This window comes from Dama dama, chromosome 5 (assembly GCF_033118175.1).
Source record: "Dama dama isolate Ldn47 chromosome 5, ASM3311817v1, whole genome shotgun sequence".
NCBI classification, from domain to species: domain Eukaryota; kingdom Metazoa; phylum Chordata; class Mammalia; order Artiodactyla; family Cervidae; genus Dama; species Dama dama.
Genome location: NC_083685.1, coordinates 4,425,848 through 4,445,809, shown reverse-complemented (window position 1 = coordinate 4,445,809; position 19,962 = coordinate 4,425,848). Strand labels below are relative to the sequence as shown.

Below are 19,962 nucleotides of genomic sequence, written 5' to 3'. Positions count from 1 at the left end.
ACAGAAAACATGACCTACAACCTGGCTGTTGAAGGATAGGAGAAAAAGATGGAAAGGAAGGACATTCCAAGCAAAGAGCAAGCATGAGCAAAGGCTCAGAGCCTGTGGCTTTGAAGGATGAGGGAGACATTTGGTGTGGCTGAAAACACAAGAAGTGGAGAGGAGAGGTTGGATAGAGAAGATGGAGCCACTTTAAAGTGAGCCTCAAACGCTGTGCTAAAGATTTTGGCTTTTCATCTGAAGACAGTGAGGAGTCATGTAAGGAGAGGAGAGACATAATCATAATGAGAAGGTAATAACCTGGTGGCAAGAGAGACCTTCTATAAACCACTGGAGAGCTAAAACTGTTAATAACCTTACTTGTCCCTTCAAATAATTCTTGAGTACCTACTATGTACCAGGCACTGAAGCCTGGAGAATCCTAAGGCAGGCAAATAACAGACCCAATTCTGCCCCTCACAGAGTTTACAGTCTTGATGGTTAACAAGACAGATATGAACCAAACAGCCACACGAACAAGGAAATTCAATACTTTGAGTATGCTTTGCAGGCAAGGCCCATGAGGCTATGACAGCATTTAACAGAGAACTGACTCAACAGAAAGAGGATGTCAAGGAATATTTGAGTTTTCATCTACAGTATGAGTAGAAATTAACTAGGCAATAACTGGACTCTAAAAATGGCAAGGTCAATGATCATGATGATATCTGTGCCCCACCCCACAGTGGATCCTCAGTGTCAAGCAGGACAGCAGAAGTTAAAAATTTAGGAAAGGGCTTTCTTTTGAAGGGGAGCTTGGAATAAGCGCAAGAAGGCCTGGGAGCATCCCCATGGCTACTCCCGTCTCAGTTTCTCTGTCTTAACCCTTCTGGTCTCGCTTCAATATTACCCTCCTCAGAGATCGTACCAGATTGCCCTATGTCAAGTATTCACTCCTCCGGTTGCAGTCATATCTTTAATTACCTAGTTCATTTCTTTGTCGTCGACTGTCTCCGCCCGCTAGACTGTAAGCTCTATGAGGGCGGGAACTTCCTCTGTTGCTCTGTTTATATCCCCAGTGCCTAGATCTGTGCCCACGTAGGAGGCGCTGGACATAACATTTGTTGAACGAATGAATGAACCCTGAGGAAACTGAAGCTCGAGGTGAGGGTAGGAAGACCGCGTCTCGCCCAAGGCCAAGGTCACTCTGGGGCCGATCCTCGAACCCTAAGACTCTAAGCTCTGGCGGCCTGACTCTGGGGTCGGGGTGGAAAGGTAGGAAGAACGGGGCGACTCATGGCCCCTGGGGCAGCCTAAGCCTTGGCCCTGCCGTCGAGGCGGGAGGGCCGAGGCCGTGTGAAGCACGGCTGCAGCCCCTCCCAGGTCCGATGGCCCACATCCGCAGGGATCAGCCACGCACTCACCTTGGCGGCTCCGATGCCGGCGACGTACCGCCGCCGCCGCCGCCGCCGCCGCCGCCGCCGCCGCCGCCGCCGCCGCGGTCCAGGGTGACAGCTCCTAGAGCGCAGGCACTTCCGGGGTCAAACAGCTATTCCGCAGGCGCAGACAGGAAGCCCCGGTCCGACCCCGTCCCCGGAGCCAACTGCCGCCTAGAAGCCGGGCCCGGGGCCACGCCCCCAACCCAAGACTCCGCCCCCTGTAAGTACAGAAGTGGCTGTGCCCACAGTTTATCTCCGCTGCTAGCACTGCTTTAGCAGAGATGGTAGGAGGTGGGCGGAGAGCAGGTGTGGTTCCACCTCTTGGAAAAACCAAGTGTGCTACCTGGGTTCCTCAAGTCCAGGAGGAATTCTGCAGCTAAATGCAATAAACTGTGTCAGGACAGGGGATGCGTTCTTTTATTGACATCAATTTTTTCAGGTAAACTTGTCATCCAGTGATCTAGAAGGGACAGAAAAAAACGTCCTGGTCACTCTATTTTTTTTCCCTCTGGCATCACACCCATTTGATGGCATCACATAGGAAATTTAATTTGTATCTTGGTGGTTGATTGTAAGAACACACGTGGCAGTCTTTGGTACAGATAAAGCTTAATTTCTTCTGGCAGAAATGTATGGATTGGTTTCATTATTTCCAATGTTATTAACGTCACTGAAGTTTTAAAGCTAACTAACTTGACTATGGGCTTCCCTGGTAGCTCAGCTGGTAAAGAATCTGCCTGCAATGCGGGAGACCCAGGTTTGATTCCTAGGTGGAGAAGATCCTCTGGAGAAGGGATAGACTACCCACCCCAGTATTCTTGGGCTTCCCTGGTGGTTCAGTCAGTAAAGAATCCGCCTGCGATGTGGGAGACCTGGGTAGGGAATATCCCCTGGAGGAGGGCATGGCAACCCACTCCAGTATTCTTGCCTGGAGAATCCCTATGGACAGAGGAGCCTTGCAGCTACCATCCATGGGGTCTCAGAGTCAGACATGACTAAGCACAGCACAGCATGACTTTTATAAGACACCTGACTTCTCTGAACATGTCTCAATTTCCTCATCTGTCAAAAGGGGATCATTGATAGCCACTTCATCATTTGGAGTATAAATGAGATAGTACAGACAATACCAAGCACGTAGTAGGTGCTCAGGAAATGTTAGTGGAGAGAAAGGAAGGAAGGAAGAAAATGAGGAACAGAGAGAGGAAGGAAGGAGGCTCTGTATTCATTGGAGTGGTTTTAAAAATTTATTTGTTTGTTTTTGGCTGTTCTGGGTCCTTGTTGCAGCACACGAGGGCTACTCTTCGTTGCGGTGCTCAGGCTTCTCATCGTGGTTGGTTTCTCTTGTTGGAGAGCAAGGGCTTTAGGGTGCACAGGCTCAGGAGCTATGGCGCATGAGCTTAGTTGCTCCATGGCTTGTGGAATCTTCCCAGACCAGGAATCAAACCCATGTCTCCTGCACCAGCAAGCAGATTCTTAACCAGTAGACCACCAGGGAAGCCCTTCCATTGGAATGTTAACCCTTATATTTATTTCATCTTTGTTTTCTCTCATGTTCTAGAACAGATTAACGAGAAAGGTGAGCTCCTAAAGGAGACATCCTTGTCTGAGCTGTCATATGTCCAAATGAAATAGAATTAAAAAGCCACGTTAACAGGAGAAGCCTCAAACCATGTATCAGTTACACACAAGTATGGAGGAATTGGGGGGGGGGGCCTCTGTTTTCTATATTAAAAGAAACACAACCACAACTAACTTAATTTAATGGCAATTATTTGGGTTGGCAATGGAGGCAAGTGTCTGTGGTGCTCAGAATCAGTCAAGTCTAGGAATAAATACAGAGAAATACTGTCAGTAGTTGGAGCTAGAAAATCAGCACTGGAATATCTGGGTCTGAGTCCCACCTGGCCCTGATGCTCTGAGTCACCTAAAATGAATCAGTATTGCCTTTGTGTTTCAACCCTCCAACCAGCTTGTGTTTGCAGAGGACCATTGTTCAGGTGAGCTCTTGCGTCGCCTGCACAATATTCATTTCCTCTGTTTCCCCACTAACAGCAGCTTGACCACTCCTCGTGTTACCAAAAGTGGGGTCTGGCTGCTTGCTGCCCAAAAGCCAATAGATAGGCCAGGTTGGTGGAAAGGAAAATAAAGCAAACTAACATTTGCTTAATTTTGGATGCCAGCATTGGGGCGGAGTGGGTGGGCTTGCCCGGTGGCTCCGCAGTAAAGAATCCACCCGCCAGTGCAGGAGACATGGATCCGATCCCTGGGTGCGGAGGATCCCCTGGAGAGGGAAATGGCAGCCCACTCCAGTATTTTTGCCTGGGAAATCCCAGACAGAGGAGCCTGGTGGGCTACAGTCCATGGGGTCGCAAAAGAGTCAGACACCACTTAGCGACTAAAACAACAACGATGAGGCAGCAGGGTGGGGAGGGGACAGCTTCCTGTCCAAAGGCTGACTCCCCCACTGACAGCCAGGGGACAAGGGCCTTTACAAACACAGGAAGGGGGTTACATGCAGAAACAGCACAGTCAGCTCTGACAGTCATCCTGAATTTGGTCATCAGTGGTCTGACTAGTGTCATCTTGATTATCTGAGGTACAGTTAATCTGCAGTTCCGTGGTCAGTTTGTTCCCATTTCCTTGAGGCCAGTTCTCAGAACTGTGGCACAGTTTATTGTTGGCTGCAGTCTAGTCATCATGCATCTGTAAGACAGCTCCTGGGATGAGACTCGGAGTATTATCTATAGCCCTTGAGAAGGAATTAGAGGTCCTTGACTATGCTTACTGACTAAACTATCATTATTTGGTCTCCTTTGATAGTTTTCCTTCTCATCTCCCATTGAACATTCTTTGGCTAAAGTTTTCCCACAGACAAAAGGCATGATGAGGATAAGGGAGAAGGACCATAGAGTCCTGTTCCATTTCACTCAGAGAACCATCCTTCCCAGTTCAGTCTACATGGAGTAGGAGTGACTCTTTACCCAGATTTGAAGGGTAAACCACTGTATTAGTTATCTACTGTTGTGCAACGAATTGCCCCAAAACTCAGTGGCTTAGAGCAGTAATAAGTATTTATTATCTGACATGGTTTCTGTGGTTAACGATTCCAAAGTGACTCAGCTGGGTGGATCTGGCTCAGGGTCTCTCACAAAGATACAATTAGATGTCAGCTGGGACTGCGCTCCCCTGAAGCCTTGGTCAGAGCTGGAGAATCCACTTCCAGGTAGGTGAGCCACTCATATGGCTGGCGAGTTGGTACCGACTATTGGCAAGAGGCCACGGTTGCTCTCCACAGGGCTGCTTGAACATCCCTGCAGCGTGGTTCCTGGCTTCCTTCAGAAGGAGTAATCCAAGAGATCAAAGCAGAAGCACCTATGCCTCTGTGGTCTAGCCTTAGAAGTCACATGCCATGACTTCAGTCATATATAGGGTCTGATACAACATCACTTCTTCCACTTTGCATTGGTCAAAGAAAGTTGAAGTTGCAAGGTCAGCTTTGATTCAAGGGCGAGAAGAACTAGCCTTCCTCTCCATCCACTGTTGTTGTTTAGTTGCTAAGTCATGTGCAACTCTTTGTGACCCTACGGACTCTAGCCTGCCAGGCTCCCGTGTCCATGGGATTTCCCAGGCGAGAATACTGGTATGGGTTGCCATTTCTTTCTCCAGTGGAATCTTCCCCACTCAGGGATCGAACCCAAGTCTCCTGCATTGGCAGGCTGTTTCTTTACCACTGCACCACCGCAGGCAACCACTAATCTACTTTCTATGGATTTTTGATGGCCGTTTTTACAGGCAACCTGCAACAGCTAGGGAGACTGTGCAATGAGAGAGACGTGTGGAAGATGATAGTGGTTTGAACTCAGGCAGTGGCAAAGAATCCTCATGAGAAAATGAAACAATGGCAATGAAATCTCTTTGCAAAGTGTTACATAAAAATACGAATTTCATAATCCACACTGTCGCTGGCCAGGAACTGCTGTCCCCAGCAGCTTTCTGCTAAGCCAGGCTTTCTCTCGATAGGCCGTGTCTGTCCGATCCCCCTGCCCTCTGTCGAGTTCATCAAAGCTTCTGCTGACTCAAGAGGAATCTGGAGAATGATCACTGCAGTGGAAGTATCAGATCATCCCCCAGGGCCCCTAATAACAAAACATCTGCTTGTCATTCTTCCCTTTCCCTTTGGGTTGTGGTAAGAAAACAGCATTAAAGAACGATAATGATAAACAACTTAAAAAACTAAGCCTCCTGGCTTCCAAGAAGGGAGGCTTAATTTGAAGGCAGCTAATTATCCACTCATTATAATTTACAGATAGTGGTAGTTATCTCTCCTTCTGTCACTGGCCTATGAATAGTTGTTGGAAAGATTTTGAAAATGTCCGGGTTCATGCCTTTTAGAAAGAAGAGGGCAGAGAACCCCCGAGTCAAAGAGAACCTCATCAAACATGTAGTCCCAATCTCTCCTTTGGCGGATAAGGAAATTGAGGCTCAGAAAGGGGATGATATTTGCCCAGAGATGTCCAGCAGCTGGGGGGGGGGGACAGACGGGGTCCCCGAACTGAAGCTTCCGTGCTGGCTCCAGCCTAAAGCTCCACCCAGGGAGATGAAAGGGTAGCTCTGTCTGCCCCGTGCAGCTCGGCGACACTGCTCTCAGACCACCCATCAGAGTGGCAATTGGTACATCCCTGCTCTCGGTAATCATCAGTGTGGGGCCATGGAGCCACAGAACCAGGAGGTAGAAATAATTCCTCTAGGGCTGGGACATAGTTTAAATTGCAGCGAGGGCTGGGCCGGGGCATTTTTGCTTCACTTTAAGATTAAACGTTTTGGGGGAGTTCTCTGGCAGTCCAGTGGTTAGGACTCCATGCTCCCACCGCAAGAGCATGGGTTTGATTCATGGCACGTATGCCATGGCATGGTCAAAAAATAAATAAATAAAATTAAATATTTTTTATATGGTAGCATCTCATACTTTTAATGTAAGAAATGAGATGAAGGGCTTTCAAAAGACACCTTCAGTTACTCTGGTGACGGGAAAGTTTGGTACTTGATGTTTTTAAACAATGAGCCTGAAGTTTCAATGCAGTGAAATAGTGCCAGCTCTTTAGCTTTCCTTGGGAGAGCATCAAAAGAAGTTACTGGAAGATATGCCTTGGCTATCATGAAAAGAGAGGGACCTTGCCTTGTCATGTTCCTGGATGTTCACTCCCTGGGCTGCAGAGTCCCCAGCAGACTCCAGAATGAAGCCATTTTGAGCTTCTAATTTCTTTTTTTTTTTTTCCTCAAATTTTTATTGGCATATAGTTGCTTTATAATATTATGTTAATTTCTACCATATAGCATAGTAAGTCATATATATATATATATATATATATATATATATATGTAATATACCATCTCTTTTTTTGGATTTCTTTCCCACTTAGGTCAGCACAGAGCATTGTTTGGCATAGTTCTCTGAGCTATACAGTAGGTTCTCATTAATTATCTATTTTATACGGAGTATCAACAGTGTACACGCGTGCATGCTCAGTCATGTCCAACTTTTTGACACTCCAGGGTCTGCCAACCCACGGACTGCAGCCCGCCAGTCTCCTCTGTTCATGGGATTTCCCAGGGGCGAGAATTCGGGAGTGGGTTGCCATTTCCTCCTCCAGGGGGATCTTCCCAACCCAGGGATTGAATCCTTCTCTCCTGAATCTCTGCAATGGCAGGAGGATTCTTTACCACTGAACCACCTGGGAAGCCCATCAATAGTATATATATGTCAAAAATATGGAGCACTTGATGAATTTGTACATCATCCCTGCACAGGGGCCAGGCTAACTTTCTCTGTGTGGTTTCAATTCTAGTATATGTGCTGCCAAAGTGAGCACCTGACCATCTAACTCCTTAAGTGCCCCGGCCACCCACACTTCAGGGCCAGATCCACACTGCTTCCTCAGCTTGAACTACCCCTGATGCTCTCCTCATCAAGATGAAGTCTTTATCTCTTCTTTCTCCAAGTTCTAATCATTCCCCCGACATATACACTCCTACCTAGCTCCCTGCACTTCCCCTGTGTAGCACTGATCACAACTCATCACCTTTTATTTTTGTGTGTGATCATTTAATCAGTGACTGCCTCCTCATTAGACTATGTGTCTTGACAAGTTAGGAACCTCATCTGTTTGTTCGCTAACCTTATTCCCAGTTCTCAGCTAAGTACCTGGCACCTAATAGCATGTAATAAATATTTGTTTGATAAATGATTGAATCAAAGCGTCAAGATAATCTAGACCGACTCTTCTAATTCCACGTAAACAAACTGTGGCCCAGAGAGGGGCAATGACTTGCCCAGTGTCACACGCAAGCATTTAATAGCTTGTTGATTATTCACTCTCTTCAAATACCTTGGCACATGGGAAATGGCCATTTCAAGACACTGCAAGCCTGGGGAACTCCGCTATGTTCCACACTCTGGACAATTGTAGCCCCTCCTTCAGGGAAGGCTCCTCGTGAGGCAGGAATTCTAAACCTGAGTCAGTAAAGTGGCTCCAGGACCTCTGCATCCCCTGAAATGTCTGTGGATATATTGGGGAGTTTTTCTTTTCAGTAGAAGGGCTGCCAGGTTTTATCTGAACCTGAAATGAGCATAATCCTGAAATGCTAAGAGTCAGTCACACTAGCTCTCTGTTGAACCTCTTTTTCCCTTCACACTAGAAAACCCATTCCATGGCTCTAGAATCTCTGGCAGCAGAAAGACGGCTTAGTGTGAGGCTGTGAGGTTAGTAGAGGTCAGGGGTAGGTAACTAACACATGGGATCAGAGAGAAATGCAATTTTGCTTCAGTTGGTTGAGGGTATCATGGAAGGCTTCCTGGAATAGGTGCCAATGAAGCTGGGCTGTAATGAACCATAAAGGTTTAAGAGGCTGGAAGTGATGGAGGGAGAAGGGTAGGATTCCAAATTCCCTTCTGGGAGCCCCATTGTCCTCATCACTTCTACACACCCCCAAGGAGAGCTCATTTCAGTTGTCTAGCCTCAGAGTCACTTCGGTCCAGACACCAGCTTGGCTGTAGAATTTCCTTTTTCTGCTCTCTTTTGAAGGCAATACAATCTGTTTCTATGATGCCAACCATTGCCACCAACCCTTTGTCCCTTCTGTTGAATTATTCATCCTGTGAAATGAATTATTAATTTCCAATTTTGTACAGCAAATGCCAGACAAACAGGTAGAAATGGAGTTGGGACCCTGGGCATGGAGCCACAGACCTCCCCAGGTTCCCTGAAGCACAAGCCACCAGGGCCAAGAAATTATGCAGGAATCTGCAAGGGGCTCGCCTTGGAACGCATCTGACCGAGGGTGATACTGGTACAAGCTCACGGTGCCCTCCGAAGTGGCTGGGCTCCACTCGCCTCTGGCTTTCAGGCCTCTCGACCTCCCGGGTCTTCCCTGTGGCGAACCTGACAGGCTCCAGGGCTGGGCTGCACTGCGTGCCCGCAGCGGGCCGGGATGCGTTTGGTGCAGCCCCTGAAATTTGATTCTGAGTCTAGCACCTAGGTGGCCCTCGGTCAATCAAGCAGGATTTCTCAGCCTCAGCCCTATTGACATTTTGGCCCAGAGACCTCTTTGTTGCGGACTCTTGTGTGCGTTGTAGGCCGTGGCGTGGCATTCCTGGCCTCTGCCCACTAGATGCCAGTGCATACCTCCCCCTGCCCCCAGTTGTGGCAACTGAAAAGTCTCGAGTCATTAAATGTTCCCTGGGGGGCAAAGCTGCTCCCACTAAAAAGCCACTGCTTTAAGTTAGTGCTTTTACTTGAGTCTTTTTTTTTTAATGTATTCAGTGAGGATCCTGGTAATAGTTACCAGGATGAAATATGATGGTCAAACGAGATGACAGGTGTGAAGTCTCCACTTGTTCAGGGTGTCTCCACCCTGGGACTTTACTGTTTCAAGAACGGACAGTTCTCTTTCATGCCTGAGTCCAGGTCTCGGTTGAGTGATTCCCAGCTGGCTCAGTCAGTAAAGAATCTGCCTGCAATGTAGGAGACGCAGGTTTGATCCCTGGGTTGGGAAGATCCCCTGGAGACAGAAATGGCAACTCACTCCAGTGTTCTTGCCTGGGCAATCTCACAGACAGAAGAGCCTGGTGGGCTACAGTCCAGGGGGTCACAAAGAGTCAGACACGACTGAAGTGACTAAACCACCACCACCACTGGGTCTCAGGATTGTGTTCAGCTGCAGGTAACAGAACATCCACCTTCACCAGACTTGAACAGTGAAGAGGAGGGACTGGTTCCTATAACTGGAATCCCAGAAGGAGGCTGATTTTCAGGTTTGGTTGATTCCACAACTCACCCATGTCCTCATTCTCAGGGACCAGTTCTGTCTGTCTTTTTGCTCTGCTGTGTACTGTGAGGACTTCTTCTGATATAGGTTCACCTTTGCACCCTAGGAAGACCTTCAGCAGTCATCAGCATCAAGGTCCTTTTTTTTTTAATCAGCAAAACCACGTGGCTTGTGAGTTCCGCTCCTAAGGATCAAACCTGTGACCCCCGCAGTGGAAGCACAGAGTCCCAAACACTGGATTGCCAGGGAAGTCCCAGGCCTTCTTATACACTTCCCATCTGAAAGGACACAACTGTTTCTGCATTCCAAGCCAGAGTCCTGGGCCACTTAGGTCACAAGCATACTCTGAAATTAGCGTCTACATCCAGTAGACTGTGTGTGCTGGTTGGTATAAGCTCATCACGTCCCATGCTGGAAACTTGGAATGGAATCACCTTTCCTAATATTAATATATGGCTGTGGAGATATCCAAATGAAGAAATGAAGATCTTGTACCAATTGGATCCGGGGAACCTTCCAGAACTGGTCATTCTAGTGGGCGGGGGAACAGATTAGCTGATTAGCTGGATCTGGGACTTGGCCAACCCTTGGAGATGAGGGCATGGGGAGGGAGGGGAAGTCAGTCTCACCCAACTACAGGGACTGAAAGTGAGGGGAGCTTGGCTTCCTAATGCCCAAAAAAGGGTGCAACGACCAGGTTAGAAATGGATGCTAGGCAGGCAAGAATGAAACATGTCCATTGCGTGAGGTCAAGAGAGGGCCGTGGGGGTGGACAGGAGCATGTTAGTGTATCTATAGAGTGTACCAGACACCTCTGTGTACCACTTCGGTTACACAGAGCTCACCCTTTTTAAAAATACTTAGGTAATTGTTGGCTGTGCTGGTCTTAATTGCTGCACATGACTTTCTCTAGTTGCAGTGAGCAGGGGCTACTCTCTATTTGCAGTGTGCGGGCTTCTCACTGCTGCGGTTTCTCCTGTCATGGAGCAGAGGCTCTAGGAGCTCGGGCTTCAGTAGTGGAGATACACAGGCTTAGTTGCTGCCAGGCACATGGAATCTTCCCGGACTAAGGATCGAACCAGTGTCTCCTGCACAAGCAGGCGGATTCCACCAGGGAAGTCCCAGAACTGACCTTTTATTCCAACTAGTGTTAGGTGGTCTCAGGTGAGAGCTGACAATGCCCCCCCCCCCGCCCCCATCCCTGGGCTGCCAAGGACGGGTTACCTATCAGGCCCAGTACTCACCCTGTGTAACCTGGAAGTGTGGAATGTTAATGCTTGTGAGGCAATCCTTGGCCAATGGGACTCAGAGCTGATGACCAGTTACTTCCCCCTTTATTCTTCAGAGGGATTGCTTCCCAGATATATTTCCTAAGGCGTCTCTGACGATCCCAAGGAGTCATGAATCACCCATATCAGGTCCACCCTTGGCCCACCTCCTGGCTCCTGCTCCTTGCCTGTCCTTCCCTCCTGCTCCCTGGGGTCAGATCCTAAATAAACTCTCCACACAGAAGACTTTATACCACACTCTATCTTGGGGGAACCCAGGATAAAGATTTTAGTTAGCCTGAGATGTAGCTGTAAGCCTTTATACTTTTTTAGACAGCATGTGAAAATGAAAGCAAGTTTTTGTATCTTTAAATTGGCCTGCCATCTGTTGATTGGGGGCCATGCTCAGAGGACACTGCTCTCGAGGCTGAAAGTCAAGCCTCTTGAGACCCACGGAGTTCCAGGCCTTTCTTGGCAGGAGGCTGTGGTCTGCCAGCTGCTGTGCTCTGGGTGGGCAGGCGGGTGCAGGAGCGGCCCAAGATGAACCCCTGCCCAGAGGAGCTGTCAGGGGCTGACCGCAGGCTTGAGAACTTGATCAAGATGTCATCAGCCAAACTGGGAAGGTTGCCCTGCTTCCAGCTGCACCCTGTGATTCTGATGGACATGCCTTCAGCTCCACTGGGGATCGAGTCCTCAGTCGGGGTGGCCCGCCAGTGACAAGACATAAAGGAGCCTTTGCAGAGATAGTGAGAGGGACCCGGGGAAAGGGCTGTCTCCTTTCCTCTGGCAGCCTGCCCCCTGCCCCCCACTGGCTATAGACAACATGTCACAGTGGGTCTCTGCTCCCTGCTCCCTGGGCCCGTTTCCTCCACTGATGCCCGCTGACACTCTCTGACTCTGTTGGGATGAATTCCTCCTTCCCTCACCCTTCTGGCCACCACCCACAGACCTACTGTGCATCCCTCCTGGCGGGACCCTCAGCCACCCCTCCAGGGCTCAAACCTTGCTCTTGGTTGTCAAAAAGGCCCGCAGGCCTCATATGACTTGCTTTTTGACAAGTCTTCTAGCTCCCCAACCGAAACCCAGAGCAGTGCTGGCAGGGCACGGAGGCAGCCCAGCTTATACACATCTGGTGATGTCTCAGTTCATGGTCAGGTGTACCAGGGGGCTTGCGGACAGGGCTGAATAGTTACAGGTTAGCCCCATCTGACTGTGTCGCTCCTAGGCTTCTTTCTCTCTCTATTTTTTTTTGGCTGCATTGCAAGACGTGTGAGATCCTAGTTCCCCAACCAGGGATAGAACCGGGCCCAGCAGTGAGAGCACGGAATCCTAACTACTGGACTGCCCGGGAAGTCCCGTGGCTTCGCACTTTTCAGGCACTCCCCCTGGTAGTTCAAGGACCCCTGTGGGGAATTCAAGCCTCTTCAGCCCTGCCTCACTGTGTCCCATGACCCCTCACCACTGAGACTCCTGCCGCTCCCTGCCGCTCCCACGCCTGTGCCCCAGCTGGCCCCTGCCTCTGTTTCCCTGTTACCTGGCTTACTTTAAATCATCTTTCAGGTGTCAGCTGAGGGTCATCTCCTCCAGGAAGCGTTCCTTACTTGCCCAAACCCAGTGAGAGAGGTAAGCTCACAAGTTGCCTAAAATAGACCTTCGCGCGTTGCCCGGTACCCGTTTGTTTACGGGCTTGTTCCTGCAGCAGGTGGTAAATTCCTAGACATTAAAGACCATCTCTAGTTCATCCCCGTTCATTCCCTTAGGGCAAAGCACTGTGCCTGGCACAGAGAAGTTGCTCAATAAGTATTTGTTAAATAAATATTAGGAGACTTCAAAGTGTCTAATAAACTTGAGTCGAGAGTTTATTCAGAGGGAATGAAGCCTCAGGTCTTATATAATGTCTAAAAGCAGAAAAACAATTTATGTATTAATATGAGATATTAATAACATTGTCAAGTACTGATAATATGTCAAATATATTTGTATAGATGAGTATTTTTTAATAGATGAATATTTAAAAACCCACACAGCTGCAAAATTTTAAAAATACTGTAAAAAACAGCAAAATAGATACGCAACAACCTAACAATATAAGAATAGTGTATTTTTCTCCAGTCTATGCCTTTGGGTAAGTATACTTTCCCCAGTCACGGCACCTGCTATTTCTGCCTTTTCACAAAACCTCACAACATCAACATTTTTTCATCTTGGAATCACTGCCTTTGAAGCTAAAAGAAACTTTAGAAATGGTCCCATCCATCTGCTTCACTTCCAGAGAGAGGAACCGAGGTCCAGAGTGGTGACTGACTCAAAGTCAGCCAAGGTGATGACAACTCTAGTTTCTAAACTTCCTGACAAGTGACGTCACCTTCCTGTCCAACAGCCTTGGAGACTTTTTTAGATGCTTTCTCTACTTCTGGATCGGTACAGGAAAACACTTAGAAATGAGGATTCTGAAGCACAGACAGATCTTAGCTGGACTTGCATGCAACCACTTTTTAGAATTTAGTGACACATAGGGGCTTCCTTGGTGGCTCAGTGGTAAAGAATCCGCCTGCTGATGCAGGAGACACGGGTTTGATCCCTGGTCCAGGAAGATCCCACATGCGGTGGAGAAACTAAGCCTGTGCATCACAAGAGTCCTGGAACTGCAACTGCTGAGCCCTCACCCCACAACTACTGAAGCTCTTGCACCCTTGAGACAGCACTCCACAGCAAGGAAGCCACTGTAGTGAGAAGCTCATGCATCACAACAAGGGAGAGTAGGCCCTTCTCACCGCAACTAGAGAAAAGTCTGGGCAGCAACAAAGACCAAGCACAGCCAATAAAGAAATAAATCTAATTTTCCAAAAGAATTCAATGACATATAAAGTTTTATACTTCCACGGGGACTCTCCCACACAGTGGTGGGAAAGCTGATTATAACAACCATTTCGGAAAACTTGCTGGGAATATCTCTCCAAAGCCAAACATCCGATTGCCCTATGACCAAAAGTCTTCTCCTCCATGTTTTAGTTGTTGTTGTTTGGCCACTAAGTCGTGTCTGACTCTTTGCAACTTTGTAGCCCAGCATGATCCTTTGTCCCATGGAATTTCCCAGGCAAGAATAGTGGAGTGGGTTGCCATTTCCTTCTCCCGGAGATCTTCCTGAACCAGGGATCGAACCCAAAGCTCCTGCATTGGCAGGCGGATTCTTTACTGCTGAGCCACCAGGGAAGCCCATATGCTCCCATAGAAATAAATGCTTAGGTCCACCAAACAACATGTACAAGAAGGTCATAGTAGCCAAAAACCAGAGACAGGGACTTATCTGGTGGTCAAGTGGCTAAGACTCCAAGCTCCCAATGCCTGGGTTCAACCGCTGGTCAGGGAACTATATCCCACATTTTAATCACACTCTTCTTCACCTTCATGTTTTATGGATCAAATACATTTATTTTCTTTTCTAAGTAGTTTTTTTTTTTTTTTTGGCTCTGCCACGTGGCATGCAGGATGTCAGTTCCCCCCACCGGGATTAAACCCGCACGCCTTGCAGTGGAAGCTCAGAGTCTTAACCACTGGACTGGCAGGGAATGGTTTTAAGTCCTCCCTGCCGCCCCTGCCCCCCACCCACCCTGCACTTCATTTTCTTAAGTGTCATTGAATCTGCCCTGTTCCTCCGCTGGGCACTGAGAGGGCATCTCCACAGCCTCTTACTCTGCATCCCTTGTTGAATCTAAGATCTGAGAGGCCTGGAATTCTTCATTTTGTTATCATCTCTATTTCTATCCCTGGTGACCCATGGCCAGACCTCTAATTTGTAATTCTGGGTTTATCTGTTTGGAAAGTGGGTTGAATAATTAATGCCTCCTTCACCAGGGTGTTGAAGTTTAATTACTGTTTGCAACATTGCTCAAGATGTCGAGATGAAAGGCAGTTTTAAAAGTCCATGTTATTGGCATTAGTAATAAAGCTGAGGAATTTGTTTGTGAGTTTTCAAGGTTGTCATAACTAGGAAAAGGGTGGGAAAAATGGTTGATTTTATGTGGAAAAACCTTGCCCCCAAAACAGCCATAGATCCTGGTTGGTATAAATAGCAAGAACATCCTGTACCTCAAAGGGCTTTGCAAATTTCACATTCTTCCATGCCCCTAAAAAGATAGAACCCACACTTCCAAAACTGAAAACAAAGAGTTATCTGGGGTTTTAAGGCAGGATATTCAGAAGCCAGTTTTTGACTGAGACTATTCTCTGTACTCTTCACAATTTATAAGAAAAGTGCAGTTAAAGAACAGGGTTCTTCCTTTTTACCCTCAGTTTGTCAATTTTTCATTTTGCATTCTGATCACATTTCTACCGACATAGCCGTTAACAAGGATTTTTAGAAACCTGCTATTTTTGTGAGCACTTTATAAGGGGAGGTTAGGAGAAAATAAAAAAGTTAAAACTCAGCCCATGCCCTCAGAACATTTACCGTCAAGCCAGAAGATAAATAGGAGCAAGTGGCCTATATTTAGAATTTATTTCATGGTGCCCTGTTATTAATAATAACTGCCCCCTTTGGAGTGGCCCAAGCCCTTTGAAATGCATTACTTCATTTGATCCACCGACAGGGCTGGAATTACAAGCTCTGATTTAAGGGGGAGGAAGCTCAGACCCAAGTGACGTTTGTTTCTAAGGCCACGCAGCCTGATGGTATTGGGACTGAGACTCAGTCTTGGGAAGTGGAATTGTCTTGGGGAATCTAGTGGAAGGATCTCGTGTTCCTTCCACTGTAGTACTGCCATGCCCGGAAGCTACTTAAAGGAAAGATCTAGCCTTTTGTCCCAGGTTGAAGGTCAGACCAAGCCAAAGACCAATGCCACGTGGCATCTGATCAAAGAGGACTTGTGCAGAGGTTAAGGGTGTGGGTCTTAGACTCAGAGGCTCTGATTTTGTTCCTGGCTCTTAATCACTATATGTGTGAGTGAAAGTTGCTCAGTCATGTCCAACTCTATACAGTCCATGTAATCCTCCAGGCCAGAATGCTGGAGTGGGTAGCTGTTCCCTTCTCCAGAGGATCTTCCCTACTCAGAGATCGAACACAGGTCTCCTGCATTGCAGATGGATTCTTTACCAGCTGAGACACCAGGAAAGCCCAAGAATACTGGAGTGGGTTGCCTATCCCTTCCCCAGTGGATCTTCCCAACCCAGGGATCAAACTGGGGTCTCCTGCATTGCAGGTGGATTCTTTACCAGCTGAGTTACCAGGGAAGCCTAATCACCATATGGATTGGCTTTGCTAAGCCTCAGTTTCCTCATCTAATAAATGAAGATATGATAACAGTGTTTCTGACTTCATCAGTTTCTTTTTTTTTAAAACTATTTATTTATTTGCCTTCATGGGTCTTAGTTGTGGCATGCAGGGTCTTTTAGCTGCAGCATGTGGGATCTAGTTTCCTGACCAGGGATCAAACCTGGGCACCCTGCATTGGGAGTGGAGTCTTAGCCACTGGCTCACCAGGGAAGGTTCTATTAAAAGAGATCACCTATGGAGAGCACTTAACCCAGTACCTGATGTACAGGCTTTGCTAAGGGTTATCATGTGAGACCCTGGTAGGCAAATGAAAGCTAAACGCACCCTTACCCCTCAAAAGAACCATCTTGGGCCAAAAATTCAAAGGAATTAAAAAAAATAAAACCCACCACATTTATTTTGAGATAATTGCAGATTCACATGCAGTTGTAAAAAATAGTCCCTTGTCTTTTGCCAATTTTCCCCTATATAATTATAGTGCCATATCACAACCAGGAAATTGACATTGATATAGTCCACCCACTTATCTAAATTTCATGTTTTACATGCATTCGTGTGTGTGTGTGTGTGTGTGTGTGTAGTTCTGCAATGTTACCACATGTGTAGATTTGTTTGATTACCATTACAGTCAAGATATAGAAGAGTGGAACTTGGTGGTCTAGTGGCTAAGATTCTGTGCTCTCAAAGCAGGAGGCCAGGGTTTGATCCCTGGTCAGGGAACTAGATCCTACATGGTGCAAAGAAGATCAAAGATTCTCAACTAAAGACCCCTCGTGCTGCAACTAAGACCCAGTGCAGCCAAATAAATAAATAAAATAAATATCAAAAACATTTTCTTAAATAATTTTTTATTTGTTTCCCTAGCCCCAGGCAACCACTAATGTATTCTCCATCTCTACAATTTTGTCACTGCAAGAATCTTATATATATAGAATCATCCTGTAAGTAGCTTTTTAAGGTTGGCATTTTTCAACCAGCATTATTCCCTTGACATCCCATGAAGTTGTTGCAGGTGTCAATAGCTCTTCCCTTTTTTAAAATTACTATTTATTTTCTATTACTAAATATTTATTAATAAATATTATTTTTTATAGTATTCCATGGCATGGATATGCCAAAGTTTGCTTTACATTCAGCCATTGAAGGACATTTGGTTTGTTTCTAGTTTGGGTCTACTGTGACTAAAGCTGTTATGGACAATCATGTACAGGTTTTTGTGTGAACATAAGTTTTCAGTTCTCCCCAACAAATGCCCAAGAACACATCTGCTGGGTATTGGTAAGTGTATACATGGCTTTGTAAGAAATTGCCATGCTTTTTTCCCAGAGTGACTATAATTTTACACTCCCACTAGCAGTGTATAAGTGATACAGTTCCTCTGCTTCCTTACCAGCCCTTGGTGTCATTTTTTATTTTAGCCATTCTGGTAGGTTTATTGTTATACCTTGTATGGTTTCAATGTTGGACATCTTTTCATGTGCTTATTTGCCATCTGTGTACTTTCTTCAGTGAAGTGTCTGTTCATGTCTTCAGCCCATTTTCTAATTGAATTATTTGATTTTTACTGCTGAGTTGTTGGGGTTTTTTGCCATGCCATGTGGCATGTGGGATCTTAGTTCCGGGACCAGGGAGTAACCAGAGTCCCCTGCAGTGGAAGCACATAGTCTTAACCACTGGACCACCAGAGAAGTCCCAGGGTCTTTCACAGAGTCTAAGGTTTTATTTCTGAGGTGGTCCGACTTATCAACTTTTCATATCATGCATGGTGTGTCATGATGCTTGGGGTGTCAAGTCTAAAAACATTTTGCCTAACCCTAGATCTCTGTCTTTTTTTCCCTAAAAATCTTATGGTCTTGTATGTTATATTTAAATCCTTGATTAATTTTGAGTTAATTTTTATACATGGTGTATGGCTTAGGCCAAAGTTCTTTTTTTTTTTTTTTTATCTATGGATGTCCAATTGCTCCAGCAACATTTGTTTAAAAGATGATGTTTCTCCTACTGAATTGCTTTTATACCTCTGTCAAGAATCAGTTGGGTGTATCTGATGGATCTGTTTCTGAGCCAAGAACCCAAAGCAATTTTTAAAACATTTATTGATTTATTTATTTGGCTGTGCTGGGTCTTCCATCTTTGTTATGGTCTGTGGGATCTTATTTAGCTGTGGCATGTGGGATCTAGTTCCCTGAATCAGGGATCAAACCCAGGTCCCCTGCAACGGGAGTATGGAATCTTAGCCATTGGACCATCAGCGAAGTCCCTCCATCAATACATTTAAAAGGGTTGGTCAAAGAAAGAAAAAAAGGTAAAAGGAGAGAATATGCCACAGAGATGTATGTGGCTTACAAAGCCTAAAGTATTTTCAATCTGGTCCTTTTCAGAAAAAGTTTGCTGGCTCCTGTTGTAGAGGATAAGATTGAGGCTCACAGAAGGGGAGGATGTCATATACTTGAGGTCACACAATAAGGTCGAGCTATCCATCTATTCATCCATCCAAAATGTATAGATTGGACTTCCTTATATGTAAGGGCAAAACGCTACATGAGCATGATATAGTTAATGCAGTATTTCCCATGGTGGATTCCAGGGAACCTAGCTCTCAGAAACAGGGAAATATGTCCTCAGCTCAAAAGAGTTCTGGAAACTCTGAAAACTCCATAATAATCTCTTCTTAAAAGACCATTATGTATATCAGCATATCAGGTCCCTGAGAAGTTCCGCAGCAAAGAAAATAAACTGGCTACCTTTGTTGAACTCAGCATGTCCCAAATTTATTCAGTTGGGAAACTTTGGTTTTGTTCTGTTTACTTTGATGATAGCTACATAATAGCATTCCTCAGAATGTGTAATTCCGAAACTAAAGACCAATCAGTTGGGGCTGACAGCTGATCTAGACACTTTGTAAGTCACCCAGCCTCACTGTTGGAAAGCAAAGACTCATTCTAGCTGCATCTCTGGTCTTCTGTTATCTGCCTTTAGAACCACATTTCCCAGAGAGGTGTTCGCTGGCAATCTTCCATGCCACTGGACTAGGGGTGCAGGATGATTTCTTCTCTCTGACGGATATAATTCTGTAATTTCCTTGTAAGAACAAGACCCCCAGATCATACCAGCTGGCTCTTTATGCCGTGTATGCCCTGATGAAGAAGGATGGAGTGGGTCGTGTCCTGGAAGACTCAACCTTAAAAAGTCAAGAATGTAAGACTCGGAGAGACAGATGGCATACATCCAATGAAAGGGTTTGTTAGCATCCAGATACTTGTTGGAACAGGGTTGATTATTTCCTAGAGGTGCTGATGAAGGAATTTGTAATATTAAAAGAATGCAACCATTAAGGAATCTAGTCTGCAATCTATTATTAACACAACATGAAGTCATAGAACTTCGGCATGATTTTAATCTTAAAAGGGTAAGCCTGCTGCACAGAAAGATGCCCAAATAAACCTATACTTGCTCCAGTTGGTTGGTTCAGCAATCAGGTTGGCTCTCTTTTGCCTCTGGGTCTTGGTATGTGCTGTTCCCTGTTCCTGAGCCATCCTTTCTCTTGACTTTCACCCAATTAATCCCTTCCTTTCTTTCCAGCCTCTGTATCAATGTTACCTGGACTCCTAGAAGAGTGGGGTGGGTTCTCTACTTAACTGCTACTGTAAATCCTGTATCTTCTCCATCAGAGTAC

At 46.3% G+C, this 19,962-nt stretch overlaps 1 protein-coding gene and 1 non-coding gene across 3 annotated transcripts in view; both read right to left on the bottom strand.

Moving 5' to 3' along the window:
- The window catches only part of ASCC2 (activating signal cointegrator 1 complex subunit 2), a 35,740-nt gene extending 34,282 nt beyond the window's left edge, over positions 1-1,458 (bottom strand). For both annotated transcript variants that reach the window (XM_061141571.1, XM_061141572.1), the window contains exon 1: positions 1,404-1,458. The gene's annotated coding sequence lies outside the window, so the exon portion shown is untranslated. The remainder of the gene's footprint in view (positions 1-1,403) is intronic.
- A 5,726-nt stretch (positions 1,459-7,184) lies between these two features.
- Positions 7,185-7,291, bottom strand: LOC133058104 (U6 spliceosomal RNA). The gene has a single exon (XR_009693225.1). It is a non-coding gene; the product is annotated as a U6 spliceosomal RNA (small nuclear RNA).
- Between the last annotated feature and the right edge of the window lie 12,671 nt (positions 7,292-19,962).